This window comes from Protomyctophum bolini (genome assembly GCF_963924005.1).
Source record: "Protomyctophum bolini genome assembly, chromosome: 14".
Classification (NCBI taxonomy): domain Eukaryota; kingdom Metazoa; phylum Chordata; class Actinopteri; order Myctophiformes; family Myctophidae; genus Protomyctophum; species Protomyctophum bolini.
The window spans coordinates 6,618,246-6,635,592 of record NC_137875.1 but is presented as its reverse complement, the minus strand read 5'-3'; positions in this window follow the sequence as shown (position 1 = coordinate 6,635,592).

Below are 17,347 nucleotides of genomic sequence, written 5' to 3'. Positions count from 1 at the left end.
ACAAACTGCACAATGCACACACACACACACACACACACACACACACACACACACACACACACACACACACACACACACACACACAGTGCGCACACACTGCACACAAACTGCACAGTGCGCACACACACACTGACACACACACACACACACACACACACCGAGGTCCGAGGAGGCGTAACTCGTTCACTTGTCATTTAATTTATCAATAAATCTGTGGTCCACAGCATCTGTTTCCCTTCAAGTGTGATGCTGACAGACACATCGACTACATGTGATGACAGTTATTGTCATATTCTGACACAAAACGGTTTATATACAATGTATTGCTTTTTAGGAGACTATAGCAGCTGAAAACGGTTGCAATGTAAGTAAACCACACAACATGAAATCCCCTGTTTGTAGCAAAGCATTCTGAAACATTAATGCTATTATATTACATCCTGCATTGTATTATTTGTTATCATATATTTGTCTTTTTATTCCAAATTGAAATTCAAACACTTCCAGATATTTTGGGCTGTTTTGCATTCATTAAAAAACAAACACAATACATACATTTTGTATTTAATACTGCGTTTTAACACACGTGTTGTGAAGACAAGGCTTAGTGCCTTGGATTGGCATGCATTTTCTTATTTTTTTACATGATCTGCTGTATCACTTGTAACCCAATATAACTGGCATCTCTGCATGAACAGGATATAGTGGAGAGACACTGTTGACTGCGTTTGGCAGAATACTAATGAGAGTGAAAAGCCTTTTACTGGCCTTGAGCGAGACTTGAATTCGAGAGATCATTCAGATTCTGACGAAAGGATGAGACAGACATATCAGCGTGGAATGGATGAATATAAAGCAAAGGCGCTCCATGAAGGGGAAATAATACAAGTTCAACCACAGTTTTTTAAAAACAAAAAAAGATAACAAAATACAACATAAAAATGAGAGTAATCGGATACTTCATACAGTAGCCTATACTGTACGAAGTATCCGATTATTAATCTCATTTTGATGTATACTGTACGTGTCTGTAAGACAGACGTGACGAATAGGAGTTGGAGATAATTTGTTTGGCTGGGTTTTAAGCAGTGCTTGTAGCTGTTGTAGGTCATGCATGTGTGACCTCAGCTGAGCTCCTGTGCACACTTCTCTGCTTTTCATTCCACTCACACTTCTATTTGTTTCTTCTTCCACGCAGGGCTGGATTCATAACTGAATTTTAAATCAAGGTATTTCTTGCCTTGCAGTGTTTCTGTTTTTTCTTTTGGGTGGGGGGGCGGTGGGTGGGGGAGGATAGAGACAATGCTCCTGCACTGCATGAATCCTCAGGGCATTTATAGACTTCCTTTGAATGTGCTTCCATCCAAACCCCGTGCCTCTTCCACTCGCACAAGCCCATCTCCCTGGCTATGTAAATATTCAATGAGCAGCAAGCCGCGCACGGCCCCATGTGTAGTAGATTGAAAAGCCTTCCCCAACTCGCTTTGAGAACGTCAGTTTTATAACGCTATGGCATCGATGGAAGGGAGACTTAAGCCAATCTGTGTTTTACACAGAAAGCGATGCTTGTTTTTAGACGACCTCACACCCCACGACGTTTATCTGAAACATTGCCTATACTTCAGCCTCAAGTGCAATACAAAAATATATATAAAAACATTTCTGACTGCTGCTATCTCCCCACTTCATCTGGGGAATTTTCAATTCGAACCACTTGCCACTTAGCATGAAACAACGGCGTGACAGTCATCAGCTAAAGTCAATATATCCTCGCTTTGTTTTGAACGGATCACGGAGAGGAACTTGTGCGAGACAGATAGTCCATCATTGTCATTCTATTTGATACAAAGGGGGACAGGAGGAATGATGCTGACAAAGCTGGGGGCTGGAAATAATGTTGCAACAGTTGAGATGAAGCTTTGTGTCCTTGTTAATCAAGAAGATCATGGGTCACCTTTGCGATTATCATTTCTGAATGCACACAATAACAAATTATCTTTCCGACAAATCACCTGCCACATTTTCATTTTTCCCTGCCCTATAATTTATTTTCCTCCCTCAATGGAAAGTGAAGGGGTGGGACAGGGAAACCTGACAACATTGAGGATGCCTGTGAAAGAACTATGTAATTAATTATAGACATGATAATGAGATAAGCCCCATTGTAGGTATCGTCTGCATTAGCATATTGGCGACTTCATTGTCTTTTGTAGGTTATGGTGTGTTACTAATCAACCAAGACTCGCCAATCAATATCTGTCACCTTCACGTTTTAACCATCAACACGGTCAGCTCCCGTAAATATGCCAATTAACTCAAGATGTTTAGTCTTTTCAGAATAGTTCTCATGGGGGAACTTGGACGTAGTACATAAAACATCTACTGATGCACAAACATGGACACATCATCAGTGTCGTTATCTGGAATCATTTGATGTTTCTGGGTCTTACAACAGACACCCTGCCTCCAGGCGACTCGACCGAGGCTGATCAGATCCCGGCCTGTGTCCAAGTGACATTCTACAGCCCCCCCAACTGTCTCTTGGACGCATATAGTCAGTGGGGAAGATGGCTGATGAGATGTTGACACTAGGAGGCTCTGCATATCAAATAAAATCTATTTTATTTGTATAGCACATTTAAAAACGACTCTCATCGTTCTTCACAGGTCAAAGAAAACAATACGATACAGTGCAATACAATACACCAGTGAAATAATAATAAAATAAATAAATACAACAATGCATAGTTATGGTACAGTAGACAAGAGAGACGTTAAGAGCAGTTTAAAGGCAGTACGGCAGACATATCCTATCGTGTATAGAGCATCAGTGGGACTGGAAGGCTTGTGAGTAAAGGAAAGTTTTGAGCCTAGACTTAAAACTCTCAGTGGAGGGGGGGCAGAACTGACAGTTCCATTGTGTAGGAGGCTCGGTCGCCCCTGAGCCTCTTCTTTGTAGCTGGAACTTCTAGGAGTCGTCTATCTGTTGACCTGAGGGTCCTGATGGAGGAGGGATATGATAGGAGGTCAGAGATGTAGGAGGGGGGCCAGTCCGTTTAGTGCTTTGTATGTAAAGAGAAGGGTTTTGAATTTAATTCTGAACCGGACCGGCAACCAGTGGAGAGAGGCAAGGACATGGTGATATGGTCTCGCCTCCTGGTGCCAGTCAGGAGTCTAGCTGGCAGCCGCGAGACTCTGCACATATCTGCACGTCTTGGAAGTAGGCCTTGACGAGGGCGGTGATAGCCTCTGGAACTCTGAAGTAGCTGAGGGTGTGTTTGTGACAGGTGGGCTTCGAGGCCTTCCTTTGTTGTTCGGAGATTGCCACTTTTCTCCTTCGTGAGCAGACCCTTCACAAAGTTGAAAGGGTCTTTGAAGAAGTTAGATCTGTAGATCTGTTCCTTCTTTCTGCGCCTCTTTCTCAGGTATCCAACAATCACCTGTACAGCCCACACACCCGCCTGGCTGTGGCTGGGATGCATTTTCTGGTAGGGCTGAGGAGATGTGGACAAAATCAAATGGCACAAGATTATTATATATTTTTAAACCCAAATACCTCGATATCAATATTGGGATGATAATATCATAGTGCCGGTAATGCTTGTGGAGATTGTCGATCTGCACAATTCTTGGAACATTTTGGAAACATGGCTTAAGTGATTGAAAGAAGGAAAAGACCACACTTATGCTGTAGTGCGATATCCGAAATCCCAGACAATATCTAGTCTCATATCACCATATCGATATAATATTGATACGTTGCCCATCCGTATGGCATCATGGCATGTCAAAGTCCCATTCCAGTGAATCATAAACAACATGTAATAACTAACTACATGTAATCTAACTACAACAATAAATGCCATTATAGTCTTGCGCCACCAGAACATGTGGGCGGGCACCACATGTTGTTTTCATAAGCCATATTTTCGTCTGTTTTGTTCTTTGTACTGTTTCAGTTTGAAGCATGGTGCTTAATCTGAAAAGACTCACATACTCTATTTGCCTATCTGTCATAACTTATGTGGCTCTATAGTCTACTGTAACTGTGAGATACAGTTAATTAAAAATTCTATGATAAAATAATTAGCCTCCGCCACAGACAATGGAGAATGAAATTCTCCCCTAATCACTCAAATAAAGTGATAAGAAACTTTTTCAAGCATCTAACAATTTGCTCTCAGTGGGAAAAACCAGAATGCGGTTATTAATTTTCCTTGTCAGTTATTTTCAGAGCAATGGCTATGAATAGCACGAGGCCTTATCCTTTGAATTGTACCCACATTACATCGTAAAGGCAGGAATATTAGCAGTGAGGTGTGAGATTGATATTTTATGAAAGCGTGGCATTGTATTCACAAATCTCTCTTTAACCATTTGAAACCGGGAAAGCACCTGTGTCATTTTTTGATTTTAGCTATAGGCTACCTGTAGCACATTGGTTGGCTATTAAAAAATAGCAGATCTACAAGCTCATAGCACATCACTTCGTGCCGCACTATGAGGTTGTAGATCGGCTGTTTTTGGAGAAAAAAAACGTGATAATTATTGCGAAACTTTGAATAACGTTGCTGTTGGAGAGTTAGGAATTTTTTTTCATAAATCAGTGCTCCTGAACACCCTTTACGTCTGTGTGTTGTTCGGACAAAACCTCATAACTCCTTTGGACCCTCAAACTGTCTGCTAAAGCAGCAAACTCCAACTTTGATGAGGCAATATTGCATTTTAAAGCGAAATTTTTTAACTAAAATCTTTGCTCCGGGGGGTCCCTATACTAGAACTAACCAAATATAAAATGTTGCGTGTCCTATCCTTGATATGAAAAGGTTTGAGAACCGCTGATATAAAATTATTATTATAATTTTTATATATCTTTTTCCTTCTGAAAACTTTAGGATTTAGAAGAGATTTTGTATAATCTGCCTCAGGTCTTAATGGGTTAAAGGAGCCTATCCTGCTCTTATATTAAGGCAAATGGATATTACTTCAGTTCTACGCGCCGGGGACATCATTCTAGAAACACATGAACCAAATAACTCCTCTACTGTGAGTCAACCGACACGCCACTGAGAAGTTACCCTCATGTGTACACTTTGCACATAGGACCAGACCCATAAACACGGCCCTATCTGACAAAGCTGTCTAGGAAATGAATCATTTAAACCCTGTCGTTGACCATGAGGGTCCGGCATGGCTCTTCTTTTCCCCCACCAAGAAACCTCTTCGCTGAACACAGCCGATCTACAAGCTCAGATGTTCCATGATGTGTTGTTGTAGCCACTAGCCAGGCTTGTATAGATCACTGAATGTTCGGCTCAGCATTCACTAGGGACACTGCAGGTCCCTATAGTTATTAGTGCAGCCACGCCCGGCAGCCGGCAGCCTCAACAGGCCCTACCTGGGCTACCAGCTCAGTGGCCTTGTGGTTAGAGACTGGGAGGTCGGGGTTCAATCCCCGGCCGGGTCATGCCAAAGGTCATACCAAAGGTCATACCAAAGACTCTAAAATGGGACCCAATGCCTCCCTGCTTGACACTCAGCATCAAGGGTTGGATTGGGGGTAAGTCCCTGCGACATACTAGCGTCATGTCCAGGGGGTGTACTTGTACATCAAGCTGCCTCACGCTACAGAAACAGGAGATAGGCTCCTGCCCTCTGGGCCTCATGGCTCGGCAAGGCTACTACCTGGGCCCTCATTAAACCCTGTACACTCAAGACACTGCCCCCGCTGCCACCCTTAGATCTCCATATATGGAGCAGACCTGTAGTGACATTCCATATGTGGATCTGACCTCATTAAACCCTGTACACTCAAGAAACGTTCCATATACTGTATGGCCAGTACAGAATTAATTCCATATGTTATGATCTGACCCCCCCCATGCCAAAGCGCCAGTTCTTGCTGTCACGCAGGCGTCTTTACTGGTAATGTTCAAAGGAGATTATTCATATTCAATGTTGAAAGAGGCTTTAGCACAGTTTGAGGGTCCAATGGAGTTAAGAGGTTTCGTCCGTAGCGCTTTTTAATATACTTTTCATTGGCTCAATATACAGACATAAAGCGTGTTCAATATAGCATTGATTCATGAAAGACAACAATCAAACACCTCCACAAAGGAGTTGGATAGTTCCCTCCCGACGGCGATGAAAATAAATAAAATAGCCTATAATGTTTTCGCGACATAATATTATTTTCTGTTATGTGATGTTAACTAAGCATCGATCCCTCCCTGTGCTCTTAGTATTGGGCCAGTGTGTGTGTGTACTGTACTGCTGCTCAGTGCACATAAAATGGGTGTCTGACCCAATCAGTAAATTGACCAGTGGCTCTCTCTGCTCTCACAGCAGGTTTGCAGAACAACTCTGCTGGCTCGCCTCAACAACAACAACACCACCACGGTGGAGGACAATCACGGCCTTTAAAAATAATAATAAGAAACAATCTCACAGGCTGAAAAAAAACATGCCTCCATCGATTCTCTTTGGATGTGTTATTATGGCGTGAACGCAATCAGTGCGGTTAATAAATGCTGAGCATCCCTGTTACATTTAGAACGGTGGTGGTGGTGGTGCGCATCCGTATAGTATGATTTATTCATCTCTGTGAAATGTTGTGGGTCCTTTTTTCTTTTACATTTTTTTTCTTCATTTTTTTTAATTCATTGTATGACCTTGACTGAGCTGGCCGGTGATTTTAATTCTGGAGGGGCTCCACTTAATAATAAAGATTAATGTTCGGAGATTATGCACTTGCCATGGCAAGTTAAACACATGAATGCATTCTAAAACGTAGACAGGCCTTTACAGTACATTGATGTAATTGATTCCTACAGCGTGCTCCGTGGACAAGCAGAAGACAAACGTTAACACAGACATGCAGCACAGCAAAGCATACAGAAATCATATCGTTAAGTTAAGGTGAATGACGGCTTGTTTACCCCCAAATACAACCATAATACATGGTGTAGAACTCAAATTGCCTGTCAAGTTCAACTCCATCTTTCAAATCGACCGACAAATTCACCCTGACATCACAGTTCTCGCAAACATTTATGCGTCTCATAAAGGTTTAATTCTGTGAGTGGGCATATCGCCGTAGCCCCAAATAACCCCCCACTGTCCCTCGGAAGAAAACAAGCCTCCCCGGAGACATCCGGCGATGGCTACAGGATCAGTTTCACAACATCCTGTTTACACTTAAACCCCAACCCGCACCACCATGTTTACAAAGAAGAAAAAGTAAAAAAAACCACGTCTACCAAAAAAAGAACTGTATATCCTAATCATCTTGGAGCAGATCGTGCAATTGACGCGGTGCGGAGTCAACCCTTTTCCCGAGGTGCAAGTGCCTGGATCAAGCCATCCACTGTAATGAGGTTGGCTGAAAACTGCCTGCACCAATGCTTTCCTGCAGCTCAGCTGTCCCCTGTAATACCTATCTCCGTGCTTGTGCTCCAAGCCTGTCAATCCGGGCTGGAGGGACTCGCCTAGCCTCCACTCAGCACATCGTGGCCCCCCCCAAAAAGAGGTGCTTCCAACAGCACGAATGGCCCTGGTAAACTGTGCCTCCGTCATCACAACCGGACAGTCAATTTAAATCGGTCACGCCGTACCCAGCCCCACCACCCTCCATCCTACCATTCCCTGTGCCGTATAATAAGATACAGATGTTTGTTTAGCTGTTAACCATATAAACCCTATAGTCCCTGATGTGTGGGTTGAGATAGGTGAACATTCTGCATGCAAACATAGCCGGTGTTCAAGCTTAGAACGTTTCGCAACACACACAACGCATACATATTTTCGTACCATATGCATGGGTGACACTTGATCGTTCTCATCTATTTTATTATGATTTGATACAGTTGAATTGTGTCCATTGGGGGGGATTTGAATTGCATAGTAAAATCTCTGCACATAATCACCACCTGTCCCCTAACAAACCACCTGTCCCTTAACAGACCACTAGTCCCCTGTACAGACCACTAGTCCCCTGTACAGACCACCTGTCCCTCGTACAGAGCACCTGTCCCTCGTACAGAGCACCTGTCCCCTAACTGACCATCTGTCCACTGTACAGACCTCCTGACCACCTTCAGAAGGACGGCCTCTTCCAAGTGGGACCGGGGAGCAGAGACAAGGGCGTGCCTAGAGTGCCTCTAGTGCCTATAGTCCCTATACTGTAAGTACACAACACTGGACATGTGATAATGATATTATATACGAAGTAAAGTCCCCAATCTCTCTTGTAACCTAATGATATTTCTGTTTTTACATTGATTGAGCTTCTGCTTTTACCACTTAAAACCCTGTATACTTTGGCCCTATCGTTTTTTCCCTTCTCCACCAAATCTCTCAGAAGAAAATAGCTGATCGACAAAAAAACACTGTTCGCCTATACACACACTCAGAATAGGGACCCTAGGGTTCATGTAGTTAATTTAGTGTATTCAATGTGTAACCATCGGCTGTATCGTTCTCTCTGCCTCTGAATGCAGAAGGGAACCATGCCTAGAGACCCATTCATCCTGGGAGATGGAAACCCCGCGATTCCACTGCATCGTCTACATATGTTATTTTTATGACACATTATCTTCGAGTCGATTAGGCCAGGTGTTTTAGTATATAAATGATTTAATCCTAAAAAAAGACAAGACAGCCGAGACTAGACTTTAATCTGCGGCGTCATCTAGCAGCATGGTCCGGAGGTGCCTCATTAACATCAAATAGTAGGCCAGCATCGTCTAGACTGTGTGACACTAACTATACCTGTGGTGTTTTTCTGGGGACATTTTCTGGGGTTTATTTTCTGGTTCAGTGCTGTGTGAATTAGTAGGAAATGAAGCTCCAAAAAACGTCCAGAGCCAACAAACTCAGGAATCCCATTCGCCGGTTAATGGACCGTTAAGCCCCCCCAAAAGAAAGTGATTCTTGATGTTATCTTCGATTAGACTCTTAGTTCCTTGATTTTTAGTTTTTAGTGCAGCGGGAAAGAGTATAGCTTTCACGCTCCGTTTACCGAATTATCCAAGATCATGCAGTAACATGACAGTTGTCTATTCGGTACGTACGCTGGACGACACTGAGAAAACGCTTGACGTGCGTGACTTGAATTGGAGGTGACGGCTGTCGCCTTAAGTTGCATCCTGTTTTGTTCCAAACAACAACAAACCCACCGAGCACGGTACAGAAATATAAAACCACATGGAACAAAACCAGTGGTGGCAAAGTATTCAACCCCACAGTACTCCAGTGTAGATTACTATCCTGGTCAAATATTACTCAACTACAAGTGAAAGTCTCTCTGTCAAATGTGTACTTACTACATTAAGTTAAAGTAAAGCCAACTGGAGTACTTTAAAAATAAAATACTTTTCTTGCATTGTATTTGTAATTGTATTTGCATTGTAAATTTCTGAAAATTCTAAGATTTTCTGGAAACTTTCAAAAGATATTCAAAGCTATAATCGTGGAAAAATAGCAAAGCTAATTTCACTATATTTTAAATAAGGGCGTAAGTGAATTCATTTGTGTACTTTTCCCCTTCCTAGAAATAATACAAAAGTACAGTATTTGTACAATATTTGCCTTTGAGAAAATTGAGATATACTGGAGTGAAAGTCGTCAGTCTCCCAAGAATACAAATACTCAAGTACAGATACTCAAAAATGTATTCCCTTACTGTCCACCACCACTGCATGCAGAAATATAATTCCACATGGAACTAAAACATGATCTGAAATACAGTACCACCAGGAAATACCACCAGGAAATACCACCAGGAAATGCCACCAAACTTCCTCTCCTTATTTTACAGCACATAGAGCTGGCAATTCAGATGATGGGCCCTGAAAGAAAAAAAAACCAATCAGGGTATACCTCCCTGCGCGTAGGGTTGGCCACCTCCTGTGGTATCCTGCAAAATGTGTATGGGAACGAAGGGAGGCCGCCCCATCCCCCCAGTGAATAGTGGGGAGATATTAATGGGGTAATCTCTGGTGTACGTCTCCGAGGGAGCTCTACCGAGGAACACCTACAACAAGTCCAATGCTTTCCTCCTGGGGCCTGCATGCATGTGCAGGTGTGCTAATACGCTAAGCACTTGTTGTTACCGCTTACACATTAATAAAACGTCTGGGTTTCTGAGTCTACCGCTTACATGACTATAGTGAAATGAGGCAGAGGAGTGCCTCTTCGCTCTTCGGTGACAAACGCTCCTCCTCCTCCTCCTCCTCAATGTCTCAGATCACGCAGTCACGACGTCGTCTGCAACAAAATGGCCCCGCTCCAACCACGGACCGCAGCGTGGGCTGACCTGTCTTGCCGGGCCCGCGTGTTACATCCGCCAATCTGTGGGCATGATAAATGATAACTGGGAGCTTGGCACCGCCGGGCCTGTCAGAGGAGATTTTAGATGAGACGCCTGACGAGGTTGCCACTCTGTCGTCGTGCGGCGGTGGGCCTCGCACAGCGGGGAGAGGAGCGAAGGAAACCGATGTCACCAATTAATGTTTGTCTTGGTTCACCTTGGATAGCCCAGGCCCGGCGCTCCATGCTGACATGAGAGGGGGACAGGAAATTGCAGCTTGACAAATACATGGGACTCCTCCTCCTCCTCCTAGGAACAGAGCAAAGGATGGAAATGTGTTTATAGGTGGATAAAATAGACGACCAAAATAAACTATTTGCCCCCTGGGTTGGAATTGACCTTAGTTCCTTTGAATAGTAACATATTTTAGTTCCTGGTTTTTTTTTAGAAAAGAATGGTTTGTGTGCAATGTGAATTCTAGCTGCAGAGATGTATGTCTAACAATTGGCAGCTGAATAATAATATTAAACAAGGATACATACAAAATAATACTTTATACCACCTTAAATCCACCTTGAAAAGACGAAACATAAAAAGACATGAAGAGGTGTACAGTATATGCGTTGAAGAAAAGGCTGATCACGGATGCACTTTATTCTCTCAGGTTGCCCTGTATGTGCATCTGTCATGTTCTGCACCCCTCCAGGGCATGCTGAACAGAGACCACAGCTGCCATTTGTAAAACGTGTTTAACACCAGAGGGTGCCAAAGCTTTGCTGTTTCTCATTTGGAGGGCAAGCACGCAGGCAGCATCAAATAACCTGCATTCATGTGAATTAGAAACATATATAGAACCCGCTGTCTATGTTTGCAATGCAATTGACCTGCATGACCCATGAGTGTTTTTCCATGATCTTCAGTGGACTGCAGGCTGATTGAACTCACTTTCTCTCTCTGTGTGTGTGTGTGTGTGTGTGTGTGTGTGTGTGTGTGTGTGTGTGTGTGTGTGTGTGTGTGTGTGTGTGTGTGTGTGTGTGTGTGTGTGTGTGTGTGTGTGTGTGTGTGTGTGTGTGTGTGTGTGTGTGTGTGTGTGTGTGTGTGTGTGTGTGTGTGTGTGTGTGTGTGTTTTCGTGCATGAGAGTCTAAACTAACTGACTGGCTGACTGACTGAGTAAGTCTATATATTTACAAGGGACATTGACGTGTCCCTTGTAAAGGTTTGATATTCATGAGTTTCAAATGTAGTCCGACACTACCATGCTCGGAACCATGAACACAGGTGTTTCAATTTGTCTTCTCTTTTGTTTTACGGCAATTGGCAACCAGTTTTTGGTACATTACTGCCACATTAATGTCTGATTGGCATAGAACTAATGTTCTACGCCAATCAAGACAAATTGAAACATCTGTGTTGGTCCCATGCAACATAACATTGCAGGTGTATAGGACTACATTTGAAACTCATGAATATCAAACCTCTCAGTTTCCACATCATGTAAGCTTGCCAGAGTTGGCTAATGAGTTACGGCCTTTTTCCCCATCTGTAGTCCGTGGGCAGATTTAGAGTTGGCCTAGATTGCCAATGCCAATACAATATACAATACAATTCAAAACACAAGTAAGGGCCTACATAGAAAAATCGGTTACAGTATTATCTAAAACAATGTACTGTCTGTCTGTCTGTCTGTCTGTCTGTCTGTATGTAAGAGCAGTGTCAGAGAATTGAGGAATTATTATGATGTTTTATGCTGTGAATGGGAATTTGGTTTGCTTTAAGCCATCTCTTAAGTTTAAATGTGTGCTCTAGGCTCTTTTAATTCATTAGGAACACTGTTCCAGACAGTATGGGAGGCTCTCTAACAGCCCAAACATGCTACATCTCATCTGCACTGCCCTATAAGCCCATGCTGTCCTTGATTCACTCACTGTGGGCAACAATCACTGCATTTCTATGAGTAGAAATATACTGATTGATGTGTGCTATTGATCAGGCCCCTTTGAGACATAATTGCTTCATATTAAATAGCTTGCTACTGTATGGACGCATTTTCATTTTCTACCAACGAAAAAGTGCTGGCTCATGTGGTCAGCAGCACCATGCCAACATACTCCAATCTGCATTTCGTTGCATTTTATGGTGTACGACTGTACGTGTTACTTATTTTTGCCTTGCACTCATTGATTGTGAATTTGTGAGTTTATATGGACACTTTTTTTTGCAGATCAGCCATTTTGACGGGTAAACACAGCCTGAAGCTAATAATAATATTAATTGTGGGTGTGTTTTATTTAGGTGTTTATAACTGTTTATATGTGTGCCACTGCCAGCATGAAGCTAACAGCTCCTGTCCATGCTGCTGGCACAGTAACAAAATGAAACAGACCCACAATTCCTGTTATTACCTTTAAGCATTGTTTATCTTTGTAAATATCTGCAGTGGAAAGGTCCTGCCAGGTCAGTTGCAGACAGCTGCGATCGCGTTGACATTTAAACACGGAGACCCCCTGACATACATGTTTGACAGCAAAAGAGCACTATATGCACCATGAAATGTAGGAGAATAGCGTGACTCATATGACGATTGTCCTAGAAATCTATTGTTTTGAATGCCAGTAAAGCTTTGCTAATCGAATGAACTGACCAGAACTGCAAAGTGACAGATGTCTGATATGTTTGGCATGGATTAGCGAAAAGATTATTTCTGCTTCCCCTCTGTCGTCGGGGAGCCTGAACTCCTCAGAGAATGGACCACATCTCATAGACTAATCTGTCCAATCACAGAAATAGATGGTGTCTAGACAAGTTATCCTTAGATCAGTTATTAGATTTCAAGGGGAACGAGGGAGGATAATGACAGTTTTCAACTTGAGGATTGAGTACGGAAATGTCTAACATTTGAAATAGTCTACCGGTAATAAATTTAATCAGATTCAGGATGTCTCTGTTGTACTAGCACACAACAATACAATGATTTGATATTGGTTCCTTGAATCCTCGACATTGTAGCAACAATCACAACAATAACAAAGGAAAGAATATATAACAACAGTTGATTGATGAAAAGAAAAAAAAAGAGCACAAGAAAGTACAGTTCAATACAAGATCTACCGTCTGCTAAGAGGATTTAAGACCCAAGAAAGCCTATTGGCCTGTTTCCATCGGGGTCCTTCATACTTAATTAATCAAAACATTTAATGACATACAAATATACATATTGTATGATGCAAAAACATCATATAAACGGTTATAAATAAATAAATATTAGAAAAAAGTGCCCTTTTGGGCACAGGTCTCCATCAGGAGGATAGGAGTGTGTGTGCGTGTGTGTGATGTTTGGCAAAATGTTTAGGAGTAAATGTTCCAGGCACCTTGGCTGGTAATCCAGTCTGGCAGTGTGCCGCAGGTTCGACTCCCGATCCCGACGGCCTTTACTGGATGTCACCCCCCCATCTCTCTCCCCATTTCCTGTCAGCCTATACTGTCTGTCCCTCCATAAAAAAAAAATATATATATATAGGCGAAAGCCACACGCCTGGTCGCAGAGGTTCAGCTGTGCCATTCAGGGAGTGTGTGTGCAGAGTATGGCTGCGATCAGGCCAACGGTGCCAGAGATTAGCTGTCCACAGACGGACGGAGTGCAAAACATACTCGCTCCCCATGTCAGATTATTAATTTGATTGGTAAAATGACACTGCGCTACCCGGCCAGACAAAAGCACAGCAGGCTGTTGCATGGTGCATTTCGACATTTCCCACAAGAAAGTCCAAAGTGGATTGATCAACCTCCTACACCGATCCAGGGGTTTAAAAAAAAGGAAAAAAAAATCCTTCTCCACCTCACAGAATGTTGTTGCATCCGGCAGCATCGCCCGCAGTGACGGCCAGTCAAATTGGATTAAGCTGAGATGGCTCGGGGGCTTCTCTGCAGCTGCTGCCGTTTGATATGGGGTTTAGGTGAGCTGCAAAGTGTTAACTTGGCTAGACTTAAAAGACTTGCTTATGATGATGACACACATTTAATATTTCATTTGAAACCAGAGGCGGAGATGCCAACGAGTTGGCCCGACAAAAGAGGGAATAAGACAAGACAGTCGATGCTCTGCACGACGGCGTCACGTGACGGAAATAGCCCATCTACAAGCTCACGGTGTGAGCTTGTAGATGGGCTTGTAGACGATGTGAGCTTGTAGATCAGATGTGACTCTGACACCGTATAAATCGGGCTTAATGATCGCGTGGCCCCTTCGATGTCTCTCAGCTCAACAGAGGGATGGAGTTATCATTCCATTCCGGTTTCATTGTGACCGTAAAATAAGAGTTGTTAATGCTTTTTTCTCTTGTTGACATCAAAGTGATCCTAATTCCCTGCTAGGCCTAAATGTCAGCTCATGTTAGTACATTTTATTGAACGTATTAATTGCATTCAGTATAAGTCTATATAAAAATTTATATTTTTTCATCAAGGTCTTTGTTGTTTTATTGAATCGGCATTCATTATGATTCATGATTTGCGACACCCAGGCTTTTATTAAATTAAACAAGAGCATTGATGATCTTGATTGTTTGACACTTTATAATATGAACCGTGCAATCGTGTAATCACAGGAGATAACAAATACTCATTATCGCATTTAGTTTTTTCATTCTGTACTTTTCAAATTGCATGTACAGTATGCACACAGAGAAAAGAAACTAGGCTATAATCTTTGTCATAACCAAGGTCACCCTGCAGTGCCAGGGATCGGCGGAGTGCAAGAGAATGAAGATGGGATCTTAAAAACACAAGCATATGTTTAGAGAAAATGAGGGCTGACACATTGCCATGGGAACCGCTGCCTGCATCCATCCATGAGAGTGGAACCACTGCAGAGGGGAAGAGGGCTTTTATCCCATCTTAGGCGGGAACCCGCCCTTTCGGTGTTTTAAAGCATCATGTTATAATTTAGCTATTGAAAAATAAGCAGATCTACAAGCTCGTAGCGCGCCACCGAGTGGCGCGCTACGAGCTTGTAGGTCTGCTATTTTTTGAAAATTCGTAAAAATGTGCCTGAAGTCTTTGAATATATATTCTTTCAGAGCGAGTTTTTAACTCAAATCTTTGCTTCTGAGGGGCCAAATACGGCCAAATATATCTAGTTTTGGGGGTCTTTGACATGAAAATGTTCGAAAACGACACGCACAGAAACATGGGTTTTTCAGAAAACTGTCCTTAAATTAGAAGGCATTTGTAGAATCGTCCTCAGGTCAAAATGCGTTATGATACTCTCTCTCTCTCTCTCTCTCTCTCTCTCACTCTCTATGCATGCCTTTGTGCCAGCTCTCCTGAACCAGCTCTGCACGTCGATGAAGTGTTAGGACTAATCATGTCAGGTATCAAATTATGTCCCCATGATTCACGCAATTTCAACCTCTCAGTGACTCGCTTGGTTTATCTGTCACCTGTTGATCCAAACGCCATGAATGCTGCTATAATCTCCTTATGTGTCACTGGACTGTGTCATGAACTACATTCAAAGTTAATGAAATGTCCATTTATATTTAAAAACAATTTAGCTACTGGACTAAATGACAGCGTGTGAGGACGGAATAGAGGGTATGCGTGTGTGACATCATCATCATACCCTGAAGTTATGCAGGAACGCCTACTGAGTGGCAAAAAACTACTTTCTGGCCTTGACAGCCAAGTTTTCGGCTCCGCATGTTCACGTATGGCCCAAATCCATCCCAGAATGCACTCTGTTCAAACCCAAGGGAAGAAGGGGTGAAATCGCCTCATGCAGCGCTGGGTGGGAGGAGTGGATGGGAGGAGAAATCCGGTGTGGTCTATATAACTCTCTGGTCCCATTGGCCATATATACTGCAGGGCTAGTCTCACATTGGCTTAGAGGCCAGCCAGACATGAACATCTCGCCACTACAACGCTACTATAGTGGCTCGCATTGATCAGCTCTGCAAGCTGATAGAAAGAATCCCTGCTTTAACTGTGGAGCGACCTCCTCCTGCTCACATAGCCAGGCACAGCATCGGCTGTCTCTCCTCCTGCTTCAACTGACATATACTGTAGCTCTACATGCTACATACTACATGAGGCACATACTGCTACATGCATTAGGAGAGACAGTTTGCCCTTATCCATATGATGGCGTTGATGCTTCCAAGAAGCGGCCAGTGGTATTTGCGTGTAAATGTCTGGTTTATTTGATTTACATTATCAAAAGCGTCTAGAGCTTATTTCCCAGTTCACTCAGTGAAAATGTGTGGTTTATTTGATTTACATTATCAAAAGCTCTAGAGCTTATTTCCCAGTTCACTCAGTGAAAATGTGTGGTTTATTTGATTTACATTATCAAAAGCTCTAGAGCTTATTTCCCAGTTCACTCAGTGAAAATGTGTGTACTGTAAACTGAGTGCCCTTGCAATTGTGAGCTTGTTTTAACATCTCTTCAAGGCCAGCCTATACTGCTAATCATTCCCACCCAAGTTTGATAAATGATGATTTGATTATTTTCATATACTGTATAATTTATATATTATGATGTACTTTGATGGCAGTGTGACATTACACGGTGACAGCGCATCAGACCTCATCCTTTATTCCTGACATACAGTATGACCAAGATGTACACATTTTGACCTTGGCATTGATTGATCGATGCAAATGCGTCCATCCTCTATAGTCTAGAGCAGGGCAACGTATCAATATTATATCTATATTGTGATAAGACTATAGATATCTATTATTTTGTAATATCTTTATCGTCATTACAATTTACAATTTAGGCATTTAGCAGACGCTCTTAATCCAGAGCGATTTACATTAAGCAAGAACAAATCATGGCAGTACATCACATAAAGACTAGCTATCATGAATCATACGTAAGCTACGAACAGTGGAATATAATGAAACTATGCATATAATATACTATATAGTGCTATGTCTACATAAAATGCCTTTGCATTCGCCTGTAAGGTCGTTGGGCTAGGGCGAGTGCTATACAGCAAGTGCTAAGGGCCAAGATGGAGTCTGAGGAGGTGGTT